The sequence below is a fragment of the Apodemus sylvaticus genome, chromosome 15 (assembly GCF_947179515.1).
Source record: "Apodemus sylvaticus chromosome 15, mApoSyl1.1, whole genome shotgun sequence".
NCBI lineage: Eukaryota > Metazoa > Chordata > Mammalia > Rodentia > Muridae > Apodemus > Apodemus sylvaticus.
Window position 1 is genome coordinate 38,808,349 of NC_067486.1, and position 27,794 is coordinate 38,836,142.

At 36.6% G+C, this 27,794-nt stretch overlaps 1 protein-coding gene across 1 annotated transcript in view; it reads left to right on the plus strand.

Moving 5' to 3' along the window:
* The window catches only part of Epha6 (EPH receptor A6), a 993,878-nt gene that overhangs the window by 197,207 nt on the left and 768,877 nt on the right, over window positions 1-27,794 (plus strand). The gene's annotated exons all lie outside the window — the stretch shown is intronic.

Sequence of the window (27,794 nt, forward strand, 5' to 3'; positions counted from 1 at the left end):
TGTATACAAATATTCTACACAATGACAAGTAATAAACAATAGAGGATGGCACATGTTATGTCCAGTGTTAATAAGATTATTTCAGTAGCAACACAGCAGAATCATCATTAACAATCCCACGAGGAATCCTTTCACATCCTTTTTCTGGTGATCTAAATCACTGGCAAATCACCCAATCATTTTGAGTCACAACTGGTCCTCTCTAGATTCTTTGAATCTCATTATGTAAACACAAAGCAGGATAAATTGAGGGATAAGCTTTCTTACTGAAAATCCTGATCTTGCATCTTAGTAATCTTTGTGAACTTTTTTTATTGAAGTTTCCATTTAAAGTTTTACTTCATTTTCTTTTTTTTTTCCTGTTTAATATTCGTTATTGATTAGTTAGGAGAAAATTTCAGCTTCTTTGCTTTAGATGCAAGTCTCTACAATGGACCATACTTTTCCTTTTCTATCCATCTCTCCCCAGCAGTTCTATCTTTTTTTTTTGTTTAATATATTCTTTATTTACATTTCAAATGATTTCCCCTATCCTGGCTCCCCACTCCCCAAAAGTCCCATAAGCCCTCTTACTTCCTCCCCCCCCCCCATTCCCCCATCCACCACTTCCCACTTCCCTGTTCTGGTATTGCCCTGTACTGCTGCACTGAGCTTTTCCAGAACCAGGGGCCACTCCTTCCTTCTTCTTGGACATTATTTGATATGTGGATTATGACTTGGGCATTCCAAGTTTCTAGGCTAATATCTTCTTATCAGTGAGTGCATACCGTGAGTGATCTTTTGAGACTGGGTTACCTCACATAGGATAATGTTCTCCAGCTCCATCCATTTGTCTAAGAATTTCATGAATTCATTGTTTCTAATGGCCGAAGAGTACTCCATTGTGTATATATACCACATTTTTTTGTATCTGTTCCTCCGTTGAGGGACATCTGGGTTCTTTCCCGCTTCTGGCTATTGTAAATAGGGCTGCTATGAACTTAGTGGAACATGTATCCTTATTACATGCTGGGGAATCCTCTGGGTATATGCCTAGGAGTGGTATAGCAGGGTCCTCAGGAAGTGTCATGCCCAATTTTCTGGGGAACCACCAGACTGAGTTCCAAAGTGGTTGTACCAGCTTGTAACCCCACCAGCAGTGGAGGAGTGTGCCTCTTTCTCCACATCCTCACAAACACCTGCTGTCTCCTGAGTTTTTAATCTTAGCCATTCTGACTGGTGTGAAGTGAAATCTCAGGGTTGTTTTGATTTGCATTTCCCTAATGACTAGTGATGTTGAACATTTTTTTAAGGTGCTTCTCAGTCATCCAAAGTTCTTCATGTGAAAATTTTTTGTTTAGCTCTGTACCCTATTTTTAATAGGGTTATTTGATTTTCTGGGGTTTAACTTCTTGGGTTCTTTGTATATATTGGCTATTAGCCCTCTGTCAGATGTAGGGTTGGTGAAGATCTTTTCCCAATTTGTTGGTTGCCAGTTTGTCCTTTTGATGGTATCCTTTGCCTTACAGAAACTTTATAATTTTATAAGTTCCCATTTGATATTAGAGCATAAGCTATTGCTGTTCTGTTCAGGAATTTTCCCCTGTACCCATGTCCTCAAGGGTCTTCCTCAGTTTCTTTTCTATTAGTTTGAGTGTGTCTGGCTTTTTGTAGAGGTCCTTGATCCACTTGAGTTGAGCTTAGTGGATAAGCTCAACAAAGAGATAAGAATGGATCAATTTGAATTCTTCTGCATGATGACCTACAATTGAACCAGCACCATTTGTTGAAAAGGCTATCTTTTTTCAACTGGATGTTTTCAGTGCCTTTGTGGAAGATCAAGTGACCATAGGTGTGTGGGTTCATTTCTGCATCTTCAATCCTATTCCATGGATCCACCTGCCAGTCACTTTAGCAATACCACACAATGTTTAACACTACTGCTCTGTAGTATTGCTTGAGGTCCAGGATACTGATTCCCCCAGATGTTGTTTTACAGTTGAGAATAGTTTTAGCTATCCTGGGTTTTTTGTTATTTCAGATGATTTTGAGAATTGCTCTTTCTAGCTCTATGAAGAACTGAGTGGGGGATTTTGATGGGGATTGAGTTGAATCTGTAGATCGCTTTTGGCAAGATGGCCATTTTAACTGTATTAATCCTGCCAATCCTTGAGCATGGAAGATTTTTCCATTTTCTAGGATCTTCCATTTCCTTCTTCAGAGACTTGAAGTTCTTGTCATACAGTACTTTCACTTGTTTTGTTAGACTCACACCAAGATATTTTATATTGTTTGTGGCTATTTTGAAGGGTGTCATGTCTCTAATTCCTTTCTCAGCCTGCTTATCCTTTGAGTATAGGAAGGCTACTGATTTGCTTGAGTTGATTTTGTAACCACCCACTTTGCTGAAGTTATTTATCAGCTGTAGGAGATCTCTGGTGGAGTTTTTTAGGTCACTTAAATATAGTATCATTTCATCTGCAAATAGTGATAGTTTGACTTCTTCCTTTCCAATTTGTATCCCTTTGATCTCCTTATGTTATCTAATTGCTCTAGCTATTACCTTAAGTACTATATTGAAAAGATATGGAAAGAGGGGGCAGCCTTGTCTAGTCTCTGATTTTAGTGTCATTGCTTAAAGTTTCTCTCCATTTAGTTTGATGTTGGCTACCAGTTTGCTGTATATTACTTTTACTATGTTTAGGTATGGGCCTTGAATTCTTGTTCTTTCCAAGACTTTTAGTATGAAAGGATGCTGAATTTGTCAAATGCTTTTTTAGCATCCAATGAAATGACCGTGTGGTTTTTTTCTTTAGTGTATTTATGTAGAGGATTGCATTGATGGATTTCCATATATTGAACCAAACCCGGCATCCCTAGGATGAAGCATACTTGATCATGGTGAATGATCGCTTTGATGTGTTTTTGGATTCAGTTGGCAAGAATTTTACTGAGTAATTTTACGTCGATGTTCATAAGGGAAATTGGTCTGAAGTTCTCTTTCTTTGTTGGATCTTTGTGGGGTTTTGGTATCAGCATAATTGTGGCTTCATAGAAGGAGTTGGGTAGGTGTTCCTTCTGTTTCTATTTTGTGGAATATTTTGAAGAGTATTGGTGTTAGGTCTTCTTTGAAGGTCTCATAGAATTCTGCACTAAAAACATCTGGTACTGTGCTTTTTTTGGTTGGAAGACTTTCTATGACCCCTTCTATTTCTTTAGGGGTTATGGGACTGTTTAGATAATCTATTTGATCCTGATTTAATTTTGGTATTTGGTACCTGTCTAGGAAATTGTCCATTTCCTCCAGATTCTCCAGTTGTGTTGAGTATAGGCTTTTGATTTTTTTAATTTCCTCAGTTTCTGTTGTTATATCCCTCTTTTTATTTTTAATTTTGTTAATTTAGATACTGTCTCTGTGCCCATTGGTTAGTCTGGCTAAGGGTTTATCTATCTTGTTGATTTTCTCAAAGCACCAGCTCCTGGTTTTGTTGATTCTTTGTATGGTACTCTTTGTTTCCACTTGATTGATTTCAGCCCTGAGTTTGATGATTTCCTGTCTTCTACTCCTTCTGGGTGAATTAGCTTCTTTTTGCTCCAGGGTTTTCAGGTGTGCTGTTAACCTGCTAGTGTATGCTCTCTCCCGGTTCTTTTTGGAGATGCTGAGGTCTAAGAGTTTTCCTCTTAACCTGCTTTCATTGTGTACCATAGATTTGGGTACGGTGTGCCTTCATTTTCATTAAATTCCAAAAAGTCCTTGATTTCTTTCTTCATTTCTTCGTTGGCCAAGGTACCATTGAGTAGAGTATTGTTCAGTTTCCATGTGTATGTGGACTTATGTTGTTTTTGTTGCTATTGAAGACCACTCTTACTCCATAGTGATCTGATAGGAGTCATAGGATTAGTTCGATCTTCTTATATTTGCCCAGGTCTGTCTTGTGACAAATTATATGTTTGATTTTGAAGAAGATACAATGAGGTGCTGAGAAAAGGTATATTCTTTTGCTTTAGGATAAATGCTGTATATATATCTGTTAATTCCAATTGGTCCAAAGCTTCAATTAGTTTCCCTGTGTCCCTGTTTAGTTTCTGTTTTAAGGAGAGTGGAGTGTTGAAGTCACCCACAATTATTGTGTTAGGTGCAATGTGTGCTTTGAGCTTTAGTAAAGTTTCTTTTATGAATGAGGGTGCCCTTGCATTTGGAGCATAGATGTTCAGAATTGAGAGTTCTTCTTGGTGTATTTTTCCTTTGACCAGCAAGAAGTGTCCTTCCGTGTCTCTTTTGATGACTTTATGTTGAAAGTCAATTTTATCTGATATGAGAATGGCTACTCCAGCTCATTTCCTGAGACCATTTGCTTGTAAAATTGTTTTCCAGCCTTCTACTCTAAGGTAGTGTTTGTCTTTGACACTGAGGTGTGTTTCCTGTATGCAGCAAAATTTAGGGTCGTATTTCCATATCCTGTCTGTTAGTCTATGTCTTTTTATTGGGGAATTGAGACCATTGATGTTAAGAGATATTATGGAATAGTGATTATTACTTCCTGTCATTTTTGATGTTATTTTTATATTTGAGTGGTTATCTTCTTTTGGGTTTGATGAAAGAAGGTTACCATCTTGCTTTTTCCAGAGTGTAGTTTCCCTCTTTGTATTGTAGTTTTCCTCCTGTTATTCTTTGTAGGGCTGGGTTTGTGGAAAGACGTTGTGTACATTTGGTTTTGTCATGGAATATCTTGGTTTCTCCATCTATGGTGATTGAGAGTTTTGCTGGGTATAGTAGTCTAGGCTGACATTTGTGTTCTCTTAGAGTCTGCATGAGATCTGCTCAGGATCTTCTAGCTTTCATAGTCTCTGGTGAGAAGTCTGATGTAATTCTAATAGGTCTTCCTTTATATGTTACTTGGTCTTTTTTTCTTACTGCCTATAATATTCTTTCTTTGTTTAGTACATTTGGAGTTTTGATTATTATGTGACGGGAGGTATTTCTGTTCTGTTTCAGTCTGTTTGGAGTTCTGTAGGCTTCTTGTATATTCATGGGTATCTCTCTGTTTAGGTTAGGGAAGTTTTCTTCCATAATTTTGTTGAAGATATTTGTTGGCCCTTTAAGTTGTAAATCTTCACTCTCATCTATACCTATAATCCTTAAGTTTGGTCTTCTCATTGTGTCCTGGATTTTCTGGATGTTTTGGGTTACAAGCTTTTAGCATTTTGCATTTTCTTTGACTGTTGAGTCAATGGTTTCTATGGTATCTTCGGCATCTGAGATTCTTTTTTCTATCTCTTGTATTCTGTTGTTAATATTTGCATCTATGTCCCCTGATTTCTTGCTGAGGTTTTCTATCTCCAAAGTTGTCTCCCTATGTGATTTCTTAGTTGTTTCTACTTTTGTTTTTAGATCCTGGATGGTTTTGGTCAGTTCCTTCATTTGCTTGTTTGTGTTTTCCTGTAATTATTTAATAGATTTTTGTGTTTCATCTTTCATGACTTCTGCCTATTGACTCAATTTCTCCTGCATTTCTTTAAGTGATTTTTATGTTTCCTCTTTATTGGCGTCTATCTGTTGACCCATATTCTCCTGAAATTCTTTAAGTGATTTTTGTGTTTCCACTATAAGGGCTTCTAACTTATTCATGTTCCCCTGTATTTCTTTAAGAGATTTATTTATGTTCTTTTTGTGTTCCTCTAACAGCATCATGACCAGTGATTTTAAATCCAAATCTTGTTTTTCTGGTGTGTTGGGGTATCCAGGACTTGCTGTTGGAGAATTTGGTTTAGATGCTGCCATATTGCCTTGATTTCTGTTAGTAATGTTCCTACGTTTGCCTTTTACCATCTTGTTATCTCTGGAGTTAGTTGGTCTTGTTGTCACTGGCTGGTGTTTGAACATCCTGTGAGCCTGTAAGACTATTTCAGCACCTCTGGATGCCTGAGTTTCCCCTGGCACAGATTGCTGATGTGCTGCCCTCCTCTTGGGTGCCCTTGGAGTTCTAGTGTGTCCTGCCCCAAACAATGGTATGCTCAGGTTGTCTCTGTGAACCTGGTACTGACCGTCTGCTCCTTCAGGAAGTAAAGATGGCATATGCTGGGGGGACCTTTTCCAAGTGCTGATCACTCTGCAGGGCAAACGATCTCAGGACCAGGTTGGCACACAGACGGCCCGCCTAGCTGACCAGGCCCTGAGTGCACGCAAAAGCATGACAGGCTTAGACACAAGCGATGATAGCCTCGGACTATGTCTGCATGCCTGGCGTGGTCAGATCTCTTTGGTGTCTGGGAGCAAAGACGGCAGAGCGCCTCTCATAACTGGCTCGCAGGAAGCAGTTTTACTTCATTTTCATTGCCATATTTCTTTCATTAGCAATCTTCATCTTGTTGAGGAATTGCCTTCATATTTAAAAAGTCTAATATGCAGGTGCTGGAGAGATATCTCAGTGGGTAAAGCACTGGCTGCTCTTCCAAAGGTCCTGAGTTCAAATCCCAGAATCCATTTGGTGGCTCACAACCATCTGTAAATAGATCTGAAATCCTGTTCTGGTGTGTCAAAGACAACTACAGTGTGCTTACACTTCATAAATAAATAAATCTTAAAAAAAGAAGGGAATATGTAGTGGTGGTCTAGGTATTGCTATAATTTCCTTTTACTGAGTATATGTACTCATTGCTTGAGGGTGATCATTGATGGCCAAGGACTCACAGCTGCCCTCTTTTTCAAATATTGACCTTGTCAGGGTGTTACTGAGAAGTACCTAGAGAAACCATAGCTACTGACAGATCAGTATGGGGACTACAATAGCCCAGATCTCTGCCTTTATGCTGAAATGTTTGTGCTTTAAACTGTATTCTAGATTTCATTCCCAGTGGTATTCAGGTGAAGCTGCACTCTAAGTCCACATGCTGTGTGGCTTCCTCTGTCATCTTTGGAGTTTTTATTTTTCTGGGGTACACATCCATAATCATCACACACAGTGAACCCCTGATTTAGTGTTTTTCTCTGGAGGTGAGCCTTAATTTTATGTACATCTATTACAGTGCAATAGTAATTACTTTTTCCTAAGATTTTATAATAGATCATGGCTCACTGAGAAATTTTTAAGGAATTTTTAAGGAATTTTTCAATGCTGTTATTTTTGTTAATTTTTATTGATTAAACTTTTCTTTAACAATATCATACATGTCTAAAAAGCATTCTGATTAGTCTTTCAACCCATCTTCTCTTTCTCTCATACATATCATCTGCTTTTCTCAACAGTCCTTTTTTACATTCATGTCTTTAGTTTTATTTTGTGACCTGTTAATTTTAGTCAACTTCCTCTTTATGGCCATTGATTTGGTACTGTCCCTGGAGACTTGTAGGTTCAATACTAGATGCATGTGGCAAGACAATACCTGTTTCCCCACAGAATCTGTCAGTACCAGTATCAAGAGTTTAGCAGAAAGGAGATGGATTCCATGATCCTCTTACTTTTTCTAAAAATGTGTGTGTATGTGTGCATGTGCGTGTGCGTGTGCATGTGCGTGTGTGTGTGTGTGTGTTTGTGTGTGTGTGTGTGTATGTACTGCATATATATTAAAGCACTGTGATCAGTTAAATTCTGAGCCAGGATTTTTTATGATCTTCAAATTGAAATTACTCAAGATGTTGTAATAAATTCCACACAGAATTTCAAAGTAGCAAGGAAACTTTATTGAAAATAAAGAGTTAAGATAGGAAAAATCAGAAGGAAATATGCTATCAAGACCGACAGTGGGTGACATAAATGAAGAAACTCAAGAAGCCATATAATTGTTTGGATCTTCTCTTCATGGGTTCAGAAAAAGGAATCTGGTTATTTTGGGTGTAATTTTATTAGTACTCTATTTTATGATTTTCAGATTTAATATATATAGCTATTTCTTTGTTAAGCATGTGCCTTCCTAGATGAAACTTATTTTATGCATATGCATGGAGAGTTATGCATAACCATAAGATAATAATTGGGCTAGTTTATGATGGATCAGCCCATTGCTTTATAGTCTGAATGGAAATGGGATTACTAAGGGTAAAAACCTATATCCATTGTTAACAAAATGTATATATAGCTTAATGTAGGGGCAGGGTTTCTGGGTAATAGGATGTTAGCTGCTTTCGTTGGAGAGGAGTATATATTCACAGTGTATATAAGTAAGGCCTTCAGTCTGCCTAATACATTTATTGTTAGAAGATGGGTTTGCACACAGCCAAAACCAAGTAGAGTTGCAGATTTCTAAGCTATTTACTGCTTCAGAATGTCTAAATTAAGCTAATTAACAAAGATATCGTTGGAATAATTATTTTATATGGTATTTACATTTAAAATATACTTTTACTATTCTCTAATACATTGAATAATATTTTTTCACTCAATAACTTAAAGACAATAAAAATAAAATTACCATAAAAACTATTTGATAGATTTCTTGACCAACATGCTAAAATAATATAGGGTAAATATGTACTAATTGATCTGAATAAAATGATTGAAAATTTGAAGCCACTAAAGGTAAATAAATTGAAGGAATGAGAGGTAATGAAAGTTGACAAAATGACAGCAAATCAATTATAAAAAGCAAGAGAGAAAGCAGAGAATCAGACTTCATTGTCAATGTCTAGGTCAGTGATCATGTTGGACGGAATGAAAGTAGGGGCAGTACAGAGAGGGTTAAGACAGTATTTGAAGACCAGTAAATGTGCTATATCACAGCATAGAAAGCAGGTCTTGTTGGTTCAATGAATATAGAGGCAAGAGTAAAAAAATGTGCAAATGTTAATCTGGAGATTCACGAGAGAAAAATCTGTTGCACAATTTTGACCCCAAAATGAAGCAAGCTTTTAATACTGAACGGTATGGACCCTGGTCAGTTCTACTTTGTGATCCAGGAAGTGGTTCTACCCACATGTGGTCAAAGTTATCTGGTACACACAGGTCAAACAATATTATTTAGGGGAGAAAAAAACAAAACAAAACAAAACAAACAAACAAACATGTGGCATGCTGTTGCTCAAGAAGTATAACTCCCAACATTCCAGGAAGTTATCTAGTCCTTGGACAAGTAGGACTTACAGGACTTTGGTTCTTACAAAAAGGCAGAGATAAGGTAGCAGAAATAGGTAGGAATGAGTCCAGAGGTTTGTTTCTTGGCATGAAATATGGGTATTGGAATTGTAGTGAAACATTTAAATGATTAGCATGCACAGCCAAGATGGACTGTGAATAATTATCTATTACTAAATAAAAGACACTATATTTTAAATTGAAATGCAGTATAGTTATATCGGGAGATGTAAGTTTGAAGTATGAGAAGATGGCCTAGGACCTATATTTACATTGGGGAAATATAACTATATAGGAAGAAGAAAGAAAAGAAAGGGCTAGTGATCGAATTCAAAGGGAAAGTGAGAAGAATAGATAGAGTAGGCCCTGACACTAATATAAATATTTTAATAAATTGAAAATAGCAATATATTAGAGGCATATGTATTTTCACTTTAAATTTTTCTCAAGATTTTCCTTCATATATATATGAACAAAGTATACTACTTTTAATGAGATGGGTAATGTGTTAAACTTTCATGTAACAGGTGGTAAAGTAAAATGTTACCAAAAATGATTTGAACAATGATAATTCTGGTGTAAGTAAATATTAGTACATAAATTGAATAAGGGCTAATTCTAAATATTCCCTTGAAATGGTGAATTTAATTATTCCAAATTCCTCGTGCATGTAAATAAATTTCAAAATCTATAAGTAGAGAAACTAATATAATCATTATACAAATAAGAAATTTTATACAATATGAATTTTACTATAAATGTCAAATTAATATCTTCAATATAGGTTATATAATATAAAAGTATCTTATTCTATCTGTGACTTCCCCAGAGCTCCCAGAGACTAAACTACTAACCAAAGAATACACAGGGAGGACCCCATGGCTCCAGCTGCATATGTAGCAGAGGATGGCCTTGTCTGGCATCAACAGGAGGAGAGGCCCTTGGTCCTGTGAAGGCTCGATGCACCAGTATAGGGGAAGGCCAAGGCAGGGAAGCAGAAGTGGAGGAAGAGGAGTGGAAGCAGGAGTGGTGAGCAGGGTGAATGGGGATGGAATAGGGGGTTTTCAGAGGGGAAACCAGGAAAGGGGATAACATTTGAAATGTAAATAAAGAAAACATCTAATAAAAAAGATAAATTCCTCAAAAAATGCAAGATGATAAATTAGATTAAGACATGCAAGCTATTTTCAATTTGTCATGGCCTTTGCTCTTATGGATAGGACAGCTTATTATAAATTCTTCATGTTATGGGAACATGAACTCCTTACAGTGTTTTCTGTATTATTATGTAAGCTCTCTTATTGCTGATCAATCTACATTGATTTTAGCATAGCTATAATGATCCAAGAATTCATATTATCCTTGGAGATGGTACCCAAAAGAAAGTAAGTTAATTCTTTGGATATGTCAAATCCTTCAGTGATAATTTATTTTGTGATCAGTAACACCAACGAAATGTTGGAGTTGTGTTCCATGGAGTGGGAGAACTGAATTACCTATTCATTCATCCTGAGTCTTGCCTGATTTATCCTTGCCCATGAATTATAAATTTTACATATCACTGGTACGTATATTGTTAATGCTGGGGTTTAGAATTTGATGTTGGTACTTCAGTAAAACCTTACAGGGAGTTTGAGCTGAAATGAGCACCTTTCATCCTGAGAATTTCCTAATTTTTTTTCTCTTTCTCTAGTTACTTCTAAGTCCAGTGTTTGCTTCCTTGCATCAAGTCAAGATAAACTGAAGCAATATTTACTATCTCTTTCCTTTTCACCAAGTGTCCCAGGCAATAGCCCACAAACTGGTCTAGTTTCTGAGCTAGCATTCTCGGTGCTCCTGTATGTTTCAGCATTGATCACATGCAATTCACTTTCAATAATATAACCCATGATTTATATTAAAATCAATTTGACCTTTGACTCCTTAAAAAATATCAAGAGTGATGCTCTCTAAATTTTGTTTGTTCACATTTCTGATGCCCAAGGTGTACAAGTAAAATCAAGAATTTTGAGGCATTATTCATAGAAAGCTTGCCCAATCTTTTGAAGTGGTTTGTGCTTACTGGTGGAATGAGAATTTTGCCATTTGAAAGAATTTCTCTTTGGAAATGAAATAAATACCTGTGGGAAAAGAGTACCCTTTCTGTAGCTGTCTGAGCTCATAGTTATATATTTTCATTCTCTCAGGTAAAACCTTAAATGTGAGATAGAATTTGATGGTTCTTAAGGTGAAGATCAGTCTTAACATCCAGGCAGTGGTATTCAGACATCTATGACTAGGAAAATGTGCTGAGAAAATCAGAGGTTTCAAAAGGTAGGAAGATTTACTTTTTTGGTTCATGGTTTAGTTAGTCTACGGTTGCTTGTCCTGGACATTGTCCTGTGATCAATCAGAAAGCCATGGAGGGATAAATCTTGTCAAGCCATGATGCTGTCAATGGCACAAAACATACTTAGTGAGTAAAAAGGCATGAATCAGTGCTAAAACAGTCTGACATGAATATGAATAGGAATAGGAATAGCAAGCTGTAGAAATGACACCATTTTTACCAAGAAGTGATTGCTCACAGGAAAGGATTCTGGCACACAAATCCCTTTCAAGGACACCTTGCCACTGAAATACAATGCCACTAAGTCCCATTTTCCAAAGGTCTAGTACCTATGAACATCACACAGGATAGACACGCAAGAGAGTTTGCAGAACATTCTTGTTACTACAAGGTTTTTATATCAAAGCTCAAAGTTCCTTTTAGAATAAGTACATACTGTAGCTTCAACTTGGAAGATCCTCAAAGATTTACATGACAAAGGCTTGGTACTAGTAGTTGCGCTATTGAGATATTAAGAAGCCCCAAAAAAGGAAAGTCTTGAGAAATGTCTTTCTATCACCCTTAGTTCACCATTGAAAGGATCTGTGTCTCAAGACCTTCTTGCTCTTATTTTCTCCCTACCTGTGGAAGGAGTAGATTTTGTCTGCTATACTCAAGTGATATAATATGCTCTCTCCCTACAGGTCCAAACTGATAGGACTAATCAATTATGGACTGAATCATATAAAACTATTTGGCATTATAAACCACTAGCTTATATAAACTGAAGGCATGTTTCAGTGGTTAGAAGTACCCACTGCTCTTTCAGAGTTTCTCAGTTTGGAGCCCAGAATTTACATGGAGGCTCACAATTGTGTCGTGTGGTTTTAGGAGATCCATCACTCTCTTCTGGTCTCTATGCACAAATACAGAGGGCCATACATATCTGCATGGAAAACACTCACACGCATAGCAATAAATATAAATCATAAAAATGTAAATCATCAGATTCTTTTTGTTATTAAAATTCTACATTGTCTGAGCTTCATCCTCAAGAGGAATGTTTCTGTCATTCACGGCTGTTACACACATCTGTCCTCAAAACTTTACAGAACTAAACTCCAGTGTGAGTGGTCCCCCCTTGAAGAACTGTTCTTTTTTCTAGCCCTAGCAAACTCCCCTGCTTTTAAGCAGGGGCAATTGATCAGCAGGAGGGGTTCAGGGCTTTTCAATGTCAGGGTGGGCAGTGGGAGGAAGGTAAAAATGTAGCCCGATCTGAATTGTAGTAATCAGATCAGACAGCACCCTGTGTGTGATCAGATCAAACTGAAATCTTGAGAGCCCATTTACCCTTCACTTGTTTGGCAGCAGGCAGCCAGAAACCTGGTGTGATGACTTGCCTCTCTGCATAGTAACTCACCAGCCTGATCTCAGCAGGTGAGTCCTTAGAGCAGGCAGTAGGTAGCAGAAAGGTAAATGTAATAGCACAGTGGGGATGTGAAGCAACTTCCCTTGTCCTAACCAGTTGCTCACATGATTCCTGCTATGATATTGTATTTCATCCTCTTTCTGTTCAGTCCTGCATCTTATGTTTTCCCATTAAAGGTCTTTCTTTGTGAACTTCAGAGGTACACAGAATTTATACAATGGTTTCATCTTCTCAAATTCCAGAACCAAAGACAGAACTCAGTCCTAATTTAGATCAAAAGGATGGTGTCATACATTATCTCTAGATCCAGATAGCTCTATATTGCCAGGGACAACCATCTAGCAGTGTGTACTACAACTAGGACTGTCTGTTCTTCACTTTAGGGACTTGGTCAAATCTTAAGAGCCAGAGCATTGAAAGAATAGACACTTGTAAGATATAAGTGGGTGACTTTATATATTTGGAACTCTGGAAGAGCTTTCCAAGAACAGATGCAGTTACTGTACTAACCCTCTAGCAATTACCAAGAGAACACTTAAATATCTTTTGTCAAACTGCAAAACTACAGCACGATGGGCCTTTCAAGGTATACTCTATGGTTGGATTTTTACAAGTCTATTCTCCTGCCCAAGGTTAGCTCTACACTTTCCAGGTAGGAGGCTTCTACTTAGCTAACTCAATAATAATTATGATTTTTATCCAATATATTTTCAAAATAGACATCTAAGATGTACTACGTATAAAACCAAACATTCTTGTTCTAAGGTCTCTTATACAGATTTTCTCTATACTTGTTTTATATTTATATACAAGACATAAACAGATATATCTGTTATTGAACATAACTGACCACTGGAGTGCCCCAGACCATACCCAAAAGATTTGATGATTGATAGGCTCAACATTCCAATGGGGCTGCAATTCTAGGTTTCTTAGGAGAGGATTTGCTCATGGTTTTTGCAATCTGGTTTCCTGTCATGTCTTTCTACTTGTCCAGTGTACTACAGCTTATAACAACATGTCTCCATGCATTATGCCTCCTCTTGTAAATGTGTGCATGGAATATGGAATATTCTTGGGGTACTTCCTTGCTTTTCTTCATCTTATGATTTTCTATTTGTTCTATATGACTCAATATTCCTGATCTATCTCAGTTGACAAATGTTCAAGCTCTCCTCTGTCTTCCTTGAGCATTTTTCTCAAGTCACAATTTAAAGTTGTTTAACAACGAATATAATTACTTTCTCTTTAATCAAACCTCTGAGCAAAAATATAAAATTAACTTTTGATGAAGTAGTATCTACATACCAAATATGGTACTTTTTGATTTTACATGCGAGAATGTATTTAACATTTCATATTTTGAAAAGCAAGTAGTCTCAAAATTGTTCTGGCATAAAAATGATATTCAAATACTTTTCTAATTGAAGATGAAGAAATATTGACAGTAAAAGGTAGTACTATTCTATAGGTATTTGCAGTCTTCCTTGACTAACTCTTCCTCACTGGTAGGATTTCATTAAAATCCAAAAGCTTCCTATGACAATGTGTTGTTGTTGTTGTTGTTTTAGGTTTGTTTTAAACAAGTTCTCACATAACTTAGGCTAGATTCAAACCCTTCTCTGCCTTTACTTCTGAGTGTTAAGATTGCACTCCAATGCCAATATTTCACGTATTGAGCAGAGATTTAAAAAATAGAAAAGAAGGGAGGAAAAAGGAGGGAAAGGGGAAAAATAGAAACAAATCAAACATTCAGCCAAATAAACCACATGCTAGAGAAGTTTCTCAACTTATCCATGTGTTCATTGTGTTTTGAAATTCAAATGATTATTAAACTCCATCTTGGTGATTACAATGCAGTCAATAAAGTTAATAGAGTAAAAGATGAACTGCAAAAAATAAATTGTTCACCTAAATCTCTAAAGCTCACACTGAAGATGAACTTCAATCATGTATAGTTAAAAGTGAAAATTGTTATTCTGAAATATAAAATTTTAAAGAAAACAGCATGTACTTGTATTTATATATTGTGCAGTTTAATCAAGATTATTCTTCCAACAGATGGCTATGCACAGTCTAATTACACCATGGCTAAGAAGGATTGAAGTGTCACAAAATGATAAATTATCATAAAGAGCAAAGACATAAAAAACTCATAAAGTCAACATTTATCTGACATGGTCTGTTAATTAGTACTGCTAACCCTTCAGATGCTTTGTCAATTTTTGTTCTTGAATTTATATATTTTCCTATAAGATATCCAGTTTTATTAAGGTGGATTGATGAAAAAGCTTTGCACATATTTATGTTGTATGAGATAATGTTCAGTTGTACATGCATAACACAGTAAATCTAGGTAACCCTAGATCTGACTGTTTCCGTTATATAGGTATATTCTCCATAGATTTTTAAAATTATTTTGACATCCTGACTATAGTTTCCCTTCCCTCCTCTCCTCCCAGTACCCACACCAGTACCACCTCCCTGCTTCATCTCCCCCATGGACTCCTCCTCCATTTCTCTTTAGAAAATGTAGGACACCCACAGACATCAGCCACTGTATATCAAGTTACAGGAAGACTAAGTACTTTCTCTCCTGATCAGGTTAGAGGAGGCAACCCAGTAGGAAAGAAAGGGACCAAAAGATAGGCAAAGAGTCAGAGTCAGCTCTTGCTCCTACTCTTAGAAGTCCACAGGACCCAAGTTATGCAACTGTAGCATATGTTCAGAAGACCTAGGTCAGACCTATCTATGCTTTCTGGTTGTAAGTTCAATCTCCGAGCTTTTGGGCTAATATCCACTTATCAGCAAGTGTATACCATGTGTGTTTTTTTGTGACTGGGTTACCTCACTCAAAATGATATTTTCTAGTTCCATTCATTTGCCTAAGAATTTCATAAATTCATTTTTTAGATACTGAGTAATACTCCATTGTGTAAATGTACCACATTTTCTGTTTCCATTCCTCTGTTGAGGGACATCTGTGTTCTTTCCAGCTTATGGCTATTATAAATAAGGTGACTATGAACATAGTAGAGCACGTGTCCTTATTACATGTTGGAGCATCTTCTGGGTATATGCCCGGGAATGGTTATAGCTGGGTCTTCAGGTAGTACTATGTCCATACTTTTCTCATAAGTGGATATTAGCCCAAAAGCTTGGAATACCCAAGGTACAACTCACAGACCACATGAAGCTCAAGAAGAAGAAAGATAAAAGTGTGGATTAAAATACCCTTGGCTTATAGCCAACCAATAGACTGAGCATAGGTTCCCCAATAGAGGAGCTAGAGAAAGGACCCAAGGAGCTGAAGGGGTTTGCAGACCCATAGGAGGAACAATAATATGTACCAACCAGTACCCCAGATCTCCAAGAGACTAAACTACCAACTAAAGAGTACACATGGAGGGACCCATGGCTCCAGCTTCATATGTAGCAGAGGATGGCCTTTTCAGACATCAATGAAAGGAGAAGCCATTGGGCCTGTGAAGGCTATATTCCCCAGTGTAGGAGAATGCCACTTCAGGAAAGTAGGGGGAATGGGATACAGGGTTTTTGGAGGGTAAATGAGGAAAGGGGATACCATTTGAAATGTAAATAAAGCAAATATCTAATCAAAGAAAAAAGAAAAAAAGAAAAAGAAAAAATAAGTTCAGTCTCTTTGAGTCCCTCCCAGTTTAGTTGATTCTGTGGAAATTCCTGATTTTCTTGACGCCCTCTGGCACCTATAATCCTTCCTTTCCCTCTTCCTTAGAATTCCCAAAGCCCCCCCCCAAATATTTGGCTGTGGGTCTCTGTACCTGTTTCTATCAGTTGTTGGCTAAAATCTCTCATGGACATTGGGTTAGGCACCAATTTATTAGTATAGGAGACTATCATTGGGTATCATTCATTAACTTGATTTCATCTTTGCTTCTGGCTCTATTTACAATTCACTGCCCTGAAAAACACTATTATGTGTTTTGCATTGTTGTTGTTGTTGTTGTTGTTTGAGAACCTTTCTCATTGTGTGTTTAAATTTTCCCAACATAATGCCTTCAAGATGCATCCATGCTGTTGCAAGTGGTGGGGTTTCTTTCTTTAACACAAGAAGAAGTGCATGCATGTGGCTGGATTCCATATTTTCTTATTTATTAGTTTACTGTTGAATACTTAGATTGCTTCCATTGCCTGGCTATTGTGAGCAACATGGCACTGAACATCAAAGTGCCTTCTCCAGCTCCCTGCTGGGTTGGATGCTCTTAAGCTCAAAAGTTTTCTCTAGGTTCCATCTTCTTCTTCACTGTCCATAGTTAGTCATGGCATGCCTGCATGGTGCCTGGTAGCTGGAATTTCATTTATTTCCCTTAGCTTTCTTTGGTAATTTTTCTATTAAAAAAAAATCTTTCAAATGCTGAGAAAGAATAGTGTCATAAGTGATACAAACTAATAAAATACTAAAATGACCTTGTGATTTTTCTTAATTTATAGGAATATATAAGCCTTAGAAATTTGTAAAACATGGAGAAAATGTTGGCATACAAATGACTTGCTTTGTGTAAACAATTGTGGAATGCTTGGGATCTTTAAAAGCCTCTATGTTCCTCATACACTACATCCTCCTAGAAACAGTCTCCTTGGCTTGATTCCATCTTCACAAACCAAGAGGAAGCAAGGGGAAGAAAACGGTGAAGAGAGAAAAAAGTACTAAGACTTGAAACAGAGCTTAGGCAGAAATCACACATCTAGGATTCTGGGAGAAACACAAGTAGGAATAGACGGTGCTGTTTCTGAGAAATAGCAACATTTACATGGCATATTAGAAAATCACAAATTTATGAAAATTTTCACTATTGATTAATTTTTTGTCTATAGGGAAACATGGGGACTCCACTTATAAAACAAATACAAATTAATACTCAACAGGAATAAGAGTAATATGAATAAAGGGAAACTAAATCATTTCAATTGTTAAACAAAATCTCACTGATGTAAAACAGCACAAAATGTGCAAGGAATATAAAACTACTGAGTATGACATAGATTGTTTTGTAACAGGAATTCCATGCAATTTTAACAGGAGATCTTGTAATGTGATTCATCCCTTTATCAGTTTAAGTGAGAAATTTGATTATCCACACAGATGTAGGAAAGTCCTTTCAGATATTCAACACATTTGTTTTCTGACATGAACTGTTGGCAGAATTGAAATCAGACTGGGTGTTCTTAAACCAGGAAATAAAGAGATAATTTGAAACTCTACCTTACCAAAGAATTCTATATGAATTGTGAGTATGACAAATTGTTTGGTATCACCATTTTATTCAGCTTTTTGATCAATTTCCATACTCTAAAGATGGACTAAAATGAATAAAGAAAAATTAAATATAAATTCCAATTTTCATACATATTATCTATGTAGAAAATGCAAGATCATTGAGCATAAAGCTACCAAATCAATAGGCATTCTCAAATTTATCTTTGCACACAATCATTGTGCAAAAGCCAATAGTATTTCTGTCTTCCAAGCAAATGGGAATAAAACCTATAGTTGAAAGTAAGATTAAATTCACACTGTAAAATAGTGTACTAGTTATGTTGGTTAGTTGTAACTGTCAATTTGACAAACACAAAGTCATCTGGGAACAGAGGACTGTATCAGGACTTATATTAGGAGAGCAGGCAAGCAAGAATATTGAAATCTGTCCTTTGTTCTTGAATTAGTATGCGATACTTTAGTTCTTTCCTTGATATCCATGACATGATTGGTTTCAACTTTGAGGTGCTAAGTCAAATAAACCATTGTCCCTGAGGCTTATTTAAGTCAGAATATTTGTAACAACAAACATGAGACTAATGGGCTATCTTAGGGTTTTACTACTGTGAACAGACACCATGAGGAAGGCAAATCTAACAAGGGCATTTAGTTGGGGCTGGCTGACAGGCTCAGAGGTTCAGTCCATTATTGTCAAGGCAGGAGCATGACAACATCCAGAGAGGCAAAGTACAAGAGGAGCTGAGAATGCTACATCTTCATCTGAAGGACACTAAGAGAAGACTGGCTTCCAGGCAGCTAGGACTAGGGTATTAAGTCCATGCCCACAGTGACACAACTACTTCAACAAGGAGACACCTCCTAATGGTGCCACATCCTAGGCCAAGTATATAGAAATCATCATACTGGGTAAAGAGATGGCCTAGCAGTTAAGAGCACTGGCTGCCTTTCCAGAGGCCCTGAGTTCAATTCCTAGCAACCACATGGTGGCTCACAACCACCTGTAATGGGATCTGACGCCCTCTTCTAGGAGGCAGGTCTACATACTGATGTCATGCAATCAATCAATCAATCAATAAATAAATAAATAAATAAATATTTTTCTAAAGTGACACTGGAACATTGCCTCTAAAACAACATCCAAGGACTTCATGGTTTTTTTTTTTTTTTAGGGGGTGGGGGGAAATAAGCATGATACTTTTTTTTAATGTCCTGAAGGCAAATTTAAATAAACTACCTGCTTTTTAGATGGCAATGTTAGTACTCAAAATGTTTTGATGAAAATCAATGATCCTGATAAACTCAGACACAATTAGTCTACATCAGTACTTCAGTTTGAAATGTATCAATAGTTTTTCTTTATCTATGTTGCTTGGGAAATCCATACATATTTTATTATATTTTATTTTATTTTATTTTTATTTTTTTACATCAAAGTCATTTATTTCCCTTGTAATGTTTCCTATCCAAAATTACATCTTATATTTTTGTTTACTACGTATGATAGAGATGATGCTATCCTAGTTCACTGACCAGAAAAATATGTACCTTTTTTTTTAGATCTTTTTTTTCTTCATTTTTATTTTTATTTATTTTTTTATTTACATTGCAAATGATTTCCCCTTTTCTGGGTCCCCACTCCCCGCAAGTCCCGTAAGCCCTCTTCCGTCCCCCTATTCTTCCATCTACCCCTTCCCACTTCCCTATTCTGGAATTCCCCTATACTCTTGCACTGAGTCTTTCCAGAACCAGGCCTACTCCTCCATTCTTTTTGGACATCATTTAATGTGTGGATTATGTCCTGGGTATTCAAAGTTTCTAGGCTAATATCCACTTATCAGTGAGTACATACCATGATTGATCTTTTGAGACTGGGTTACCTCACTTAGTATGATGTTCTCCAAAAATATATCATATAGTTGGTCACAAGACAGACCTCAACAAATATAAGAAGATTGAAATAATCCCATGCCTCCTATCAGATCACTATGGAGTAAAAGTGGTCTTTAGTAACAGTAAAAACAACAGAAAGCCCACATACACATGGAAACTGAATAATACTCTACTCAATGATATCTTGGTCAAGGAAGAAATAAAGAAAGAAATCAAAGATTTCTTAGAATTTAATGAAAATGAAGGCATAGCATACACAAATCTATGGGACACATTGAAAGCAGTGCTAAGAGGAAAACTCATAGCTTTGAGTGCCTTCAAAAAGAAATTCGAGAGAGCTTACACTAGAAGATTAAAGGAACAACTGAAAACCCTGGAACAAGAAGAAGCTAATTCACCCAGGAGGAGGAGAAGACAGGAAATCATCAAACTCAGGGATGAAATCAATCAAGTAGAAACCAAGAGAACCATACAAAGAATCAACAAGACCAAAAGCTGGTTCTTTGAAAAAAATCAACAAGATAGATAAACCCTTAGCCAGACTAACCAAAGGGCACAAAGAAAGTATCCAAATTAACAAAATTAGGAATGAAAACGGAGATATCACAACAGAAACCGAGGAAATTCAAAAAATCATCAGATCCTACTACAAAAACCTGTACTCAACACAACTGGAGAATCTGGAGGAAATGGACATTTTCTTAGACAGATACCAATTACCAAAATTAAACCAGGATCAAATAGACCATCTAAACAGACCCATAACCCCTAAAGAAATAGAAGGGGTCATAGATAGGCTTCCAACCAAAAAAAGCACATACATATTTTATGATGTCTAGGCAACAAAGCTAGGTGTGCAAGAATTCAGGAAGTCAAAGATATTACAGGTAGTCATAGCAAATAAGCTATACAACTTTTAAATCCATACAGGATAATATACAAGCCCATGCTGGAAAGCAACAGGCATAAAACTGGTCACACATGGTAGACAACAGATACACATGGACACCAGAAAACAGGCTATGAGAAAGCATACATGATTATACCAGTTGGCTTGCAAAAGTCACTGAACTCTGACCCCAGGACACATTTAGATAATACCAGATAAAAGAAGCATTTTTCCAAGAATAGTGGTATAATGATTATATCACTGATTGCTTGTAATTCCCCAGATGTCATGTGCCAACTACCTTTTGCTGACTCATTTGTGTTGGAGGCCAGGGCCAGGTTGTTTTAGCTAACTCACACTGTATATCCTTATCAGTGCCCTGTTTTCTGAATTTAGTTGGCTCTTAGAGCCTCCTGTTATGTACATACCCTATAATAGAGATATTCTAATCTTTTAAAATATTTGCAAATTCTTTTTAATATTAGATTTTAAATGATGTTTATTTAAATTTATATAATACAACAAAATGGTTAATGTGGATTTCTTAAACAATATATATTATAAAAACTATGTAATACAGATACTATTAATTTAAGCAGTATATAATTTTTCTATAAAATATAGGTAAACAGCACATATGTTAAAACACTATCCACATTCTGACTGGAAGAATTTGTAGCTCATATCATAGGCCTGAAGTTACAGATAGGAAACCTTTGACAACATTATTTAAAAATTAAATTTATTATATAATATATTAAAATAAGACTAGAATACCCTAGTTCATATACTAGGGTAGATTAATAAAACTGCACATTATATTTTCATAAAATCAGGATAAAAGAATGAATAATGGAGCATGTGTCTTTATTGCATGCCAGGGAATCCTTTGGGTATATGTCCAGGAGAGGTAGAGCAGGGTCCTCCAGAAGTGTCATGTCCAGTTTTCTGAGGAACCACCAGACTGATTTCCAAAGTGGTTGTACCATCTTACAGCCCCACCAGCAGTGGAGAAGTCTTCCTCTTTCTCCACATCCTCGCCAACACCTGCTATCTCCTGAGTTTTTGACCTTAGCCATTCTGACTGGTGTAAGGTGAAACCTCAGGGTTGTTTTGATTTGCATTTCCCTAATGAGCAGCCTTATTTATAATAGCCAGAAGCTGGAAAGAACCCAGATGTCTCTCAAAGGAGGAATGGATACAGAAAATGTGGTATATTTACACAATGGAATACTACTCAGCAACTAGAAACAATGAATTCACAAAACTTTTAGGCAAATGGTTTGATCTGGAAAATATCATCCTAAGTGAGGTAACCCAATCACAAAAGAATACACATGGAATGTAATCTCTGATAAGTGGATATTAATTAGCCCAGAAGCCCTGAATACCCAAGGCACAAATAGCATAACAAATGACTCCCATGAAGAAGTATGGAGAGGGTCCTGATCCTGGAAAGGATTGATCAAGCATTGGGGGAGAGTATAAGGACAGAGAAAAAGGTGAGAGGTGATTGGAGAATGGGTGGAGAGAAGAAGGTTTATGGGACATATGGGGAAGGCGGGTCTGGGAAAGGGGAAATCATTTGGAATGTAAACAAAGAATATAGAAAATAAAAATATATAAAAAAGAATGAATAACAATTATTGACATGTTTAAATGCTATAATTTCCCTTCCAAAGGAATGTCTAGACAATGCTTTGGGTTTCAGTGTCCTAGCGCATCATTCACAATGATGTGACTGACAACTGAAGTTCCAGAATTATAGGAAAATGGGTCGATGGTTCCTCTTTTTGTTTATCTAATGTATGCAATAGACATACTTATAGAAACAACTTCGTTAGTCATTAGGGAAATGCTTTAAATCAAAACAATCCTGATATTTCACCTTACACCAGTCAGAATTGCTATGATTAAAAACTCAGGAGACAGCAGGTGTTGATGAGGATGTGGAGAAAGAGGAACATTCCTCCACTGCTGGTGGGGTTGCAAATTGATACAACCACTCTAGAAGTCAGTCTGGTGGTTCCTCAGAAAACTGGGCATGTCACTTCCGGAGGATCCTGCTATTCCACTCCTGGGCATATACCCAGAGGATTCCCCAGCACGTAGTAAGGATACATGCTCCACTATGTTCATAGCAGTCCTATTTATAATAGCCAGAACCTGGAAAGAACCCAGGTATCCCTCAACAGAAGAATGGATGCAAAATATGTAGTATATATACACAATGGAGTACTATTCAGCCATTAGAAACAATGAATTCATGAAATTCTTAGACAAATGGATGGAGCTGGAGAACATCATACTAAATGAGGTAACCCAGCCTCAAAAGATCAATCATGGTATGAACTCACTAATGAGTGGATATTAGCCTAGAAAATTGGAATACCCAAAACATAATCCACACATCAAATGAGGTACAAGAAGAAAGGAGGAATGGCACCTGGTTCTGAAAGACTCAGTGTAGCAGTATAGGGCAAAACCAGAGCAGGGAAGTGGGAAGGGGTGGACGGGAGATCAGGGGGAGGGAAGAGGGCTTATGGGACTTTCATGGAGTAGAGGGCCAGAAAAGGGGAAATCATTCGAAATGTAAATAAAAAATATATCGAATAAAAAATATTAAAAAAAAGAAGCATCATGTTTATTTTTACCAATACGGTTAATAAAGATATAGAATATATTTTGTTAAAAATCAAGTAGAATGCAAATAAAGAACATAAAATTCAATAAAGTGAGCATAAAGACTGCCTAAGAGGATGATTTCCTTGACATTCTAGGTAATGAGCTTGTAAACTAATAAGAAAACTATGACAAGCATATCTAATTATGTTGTGGCCCAATCTGTTGAGAGGAGAAAATTATTTTTGGCTGGAAGAATAATTCACTAAGAATTTAATAACTAGGTTGCCGCTTGATGGAAGGATAGGGCATTATAAGCATGGGCTAGAGTGAGAATTGGTGCAGGTGGAAGACGCTGTGTGCACACAAAGGCACAGAGGTGAGAGATGAGACATTCACAGCTGGATTGAATGTGGCACCTAGAGATCACACAAACAGAATGCTGAATGACATGTTGTAGTCGATAGCCTTTACTTATGAAACAATGAACTGAGTGGAATAGAAATATTATTCTTGAAGCAGGTTATAGGATATAAGTGAGGAACATTGTGGGGGTAATAACTCAAGCAAAAACATAATAACTGTCCAAACAATAGCATTTGTGATGGATAAGATTGATGCAAGAAACACTGAAGGAATCAGTTCATTAGCAGACTAATGTCTGTACATAGGAAATCGTTCACTGGATGAATTGTTTGCTGATTGGCAGGGACTAGAGATAACCATGAAGGAAATCACTGGGGAAAAAAAAAAAACTCTGCCTTTCAAATTTTATTGATAGACCTGGAGACGGATAATCAGCAAAAATCTCATAGTATAAATTAAAATGAGTTGCAAATCCAGTGCTAAAATGATATCTACAGTAGAGAAGATGGAGATGCAAGCTTGGTTAGGAACACAAGACAATGTATTTCTTCACCTTTACACAAGGTGAGTGAAGACAGAAAGAGATGGGACATTTAGCCCTCAGCTATTTCTTTGACAGTAATCTGGACCCAACGCATGTCATGAGCAAATGCTTTCCAGGTAGAAGTATGTTGGCAAATTTCAAATCCAGGTAACTGTATGTACGTGAGGGTGATACCACTTCGCAGAGAAACTATATAAGAGTCTGTGTGTCTCCCATGTGAGGGCCTTAGATTGAATTCAGCAGATGAAGAGAGATATCAGAATCCTAGACCACAGATACCTCATAATAAGTCTTGGGTGTTAACAGGATGACTATTATTACCATGTTTGAGAAAGAACACTGTGGACATGGGGAGAATAGATAGGAGGCAGTCAGACCAAAGCCCAGAGAGAAGCTGACACTTCACTTAATGTGGAGTAATCATGACTGTAAGGAAAAAATCAAGAAAAAAATGTCACGTTGATGGAGCCATGCTACATTTTAAATGTAAATGTAAATAGTATTCACAGGTAGATATTTAAAATACGGTATCAGTCATCTTCCTTAGATAGTATACAAATTATTTGGAAAATTTTTTTAGTGAAAATGTTTTGAAATCATAAAAGAACGAAAAGCATCTTGGTGTAAGAAAGCTTAACCTTTAAACTATTTTAAAACTGTCAAACAGAAGCCACACTAGACAGTTTCTTTTTCTAATCTTTTCTGAAGACATGACTTTAGGTACTGAACATAGACCAGGATTTCACTGTATCCAAATATCTTTGATATGACATTCTCAGCATGGAAATAATAATCACACTTACCACAAGCGATTATATTGAACAATCATATATTTTTTACTAACAAAATAAGTGTAGGTTATAAAATTCCATTAATCATACAAATCTACTATATCATCCTGGATCTTTTACATCGCTCATCATTGCTAAGAGACAGATAGGTTATTAGAAGTTTGACATTAGGAATGTTCATATGAATAGATGATGACATGTGGAATATAGCAGCTTTGTCTGCACATGCTCCCAACTTCAGGCTGCCTTTTGGAAAAGTGATGCCAAAATCTCTGAGAGGGAGACTCACGTAACCAAAACATTCAGATTCCAGAATTAAGTCAAGGGTGAGGAGACAGAATTTACTGAAAGTAAACATCCTTCTGGAAAGCACTTACCACATAATTTGTGATGCCATATCTAACAACAGAACAGCACCATTAAGAGAACCAAGATGACCTCTACCTGAATGCGTGTTACGTCTATATGAAATCGAGGCTCAAGAAATTCTACACACAGAACAAATATTCTATTCAAAAGACCTGATGGGAGAAAAATCTTGAAGCAAAAGTTGCAATGTAGCATGCCAGAGTAATTCACCTACTGAGTAGTTTAGACATACAGGGACTCATAATGAGTTTTATTTTGGGGGGGGAGGGTGGTTTTCGAGATAGGGTTTCTCTGTGTAACCCTGGCTGTCTCAGAACTCACTCTATAGACTCTATCGACCTCAGACTCAGAAATTTACCTGCCTCTGCCTCCCAAGTGCTGGGATTAAAGGCATGCACCACCACTGCCTGGCTCATTGAGTTCTTAGTCTGTGTGTCTTTGTTTGGGTAGATGTTTGATTGTTAGAAGGTGCACCTTGTATTAAGTCTGTAAGAGGGTATGAAAGCTAAAATTTCATTTGCACATCAGAAATACTGTGTCATGTAGACTTAACAGTGTGACTCTCCTAATGAACTTTGGAATCTCCTCAGTAAATTCATGGGCTAATATAAAGCCTGTTTTACTTCTGGTCTGATAGTCTTTTGAATGAGGCTTCTATTGATTGAAAATATGGATCTTGTCAGAAAATAAGTTTATCTGGCTAATATGCCATACAGTACTTCTTTAGACAGAACATGTCAGAACCGTTAAGAACAGATAAAATATAGATTACTGGGGGCAAACTTCAAAATAATTCATAAGCTTCAGGTTGCTTGATTTTTTTAACAGGGCAGTCTTAATACTATTGTTTTGCTTTTATAAACAACTTAAAGGCAACCACTGTGACCTGACCTTTGGCAGTTATCATGAGAGAGTTGTCTTTCTTTCCCTAATGATCTCAGTGAAGAGATATTATTAAATACCCTCCTAATAAAAGGGACTTTGTAGCATCATTTTGTTTAAGTTTTCTGGTAAAACACTGATCCACACACTCCAAGAAATTCTATTTTTCAAAAAAATACACATAATATTTATAATACAAACAAGTACAAAGTTTGTGTCATACCTGAGTTTCAATGTCTCATAACCCTGACATACATATAACCTATGTCTATAATCTATGAATAACCTAACTTAATTGTCATTTGATTGTATAGTTCAGGTACAAGGAACTAAAATCTCTTAGTACATTTTAGGGATCTTTATTTTTAACATTGATTTGGCATTAGATGTGGCAGCATGAATGACGTGATTAGTTCCAGAAGATCACTTCCAGGTAATTCTTTGTTCTCCATCTTGACTAGCTCCTCCTGGAGCTAGTTAGAAAGTTTTGATTATATTTGAGTCCAACCCTCAACAATTCTGATAGTACTGTTCCAAATACAGAAGAGAATGGAACTAAACTCAATCAAAGATGTTGTATTCCAAATGTGATAACAGTCTATGAGTCCATTCATAATATCATACGTATAATCAGTTATCTCTCCCCAGCAATGGTGAATGATATAAAATGAATATATATATATATATAATTATATAATTAAAGTAATTTATAGACATTTGTTTTATTAGTTCCAAGTATATTATTAGTTAATTATAATCATATGAGGCAAGTATCATCATTAATCTCACTTTACAGAAAAGGATGAGAGGTATTGTGACTAATGCTACAAACATAGTAAGTGACAGTGTTGGCATTAGAATTTACTCTGTCTGGGTCTAGAAGTCACACTCTTAACACTGTTACCAGCACATATTATTCCTACACTGCATGATTCTTTCAGATCACTGAATTGTATCTCTATATTTGCATGCCTTGAAAAACATCTCTCCAACCTCTGTCATATTAACATTCTCTACATTTCCAAGTCACTGACAAAAATTCACCTCTTTATGGGATGTCCTCTGTTTCTCCCTATTCTGGGAAGTGATTCCCCCATGGTAGCAGTAATCAGAGACAATTATGCCTAAATCTTTTGGCATGTCTCACATTGACATATGTGTTATTTGAGAAAAAAAACCTATCTGCTTTATTTTGTATATATGTCTTAACATGTTCTCAAGATTAGTAGCCCTTTAATATTTGCTGATTGATTAAATGAATAATTAAGTGAAAGACCACACTACTGAATGCATTCAATGATGAAGACAAATGCAAATCTTACCCTTTAAGAAAACTGAGTTAAGTAATTTTGTTGAATAAGAAATAAAACCATGCCAGGTGGTGGTGGCGGTGGCACACA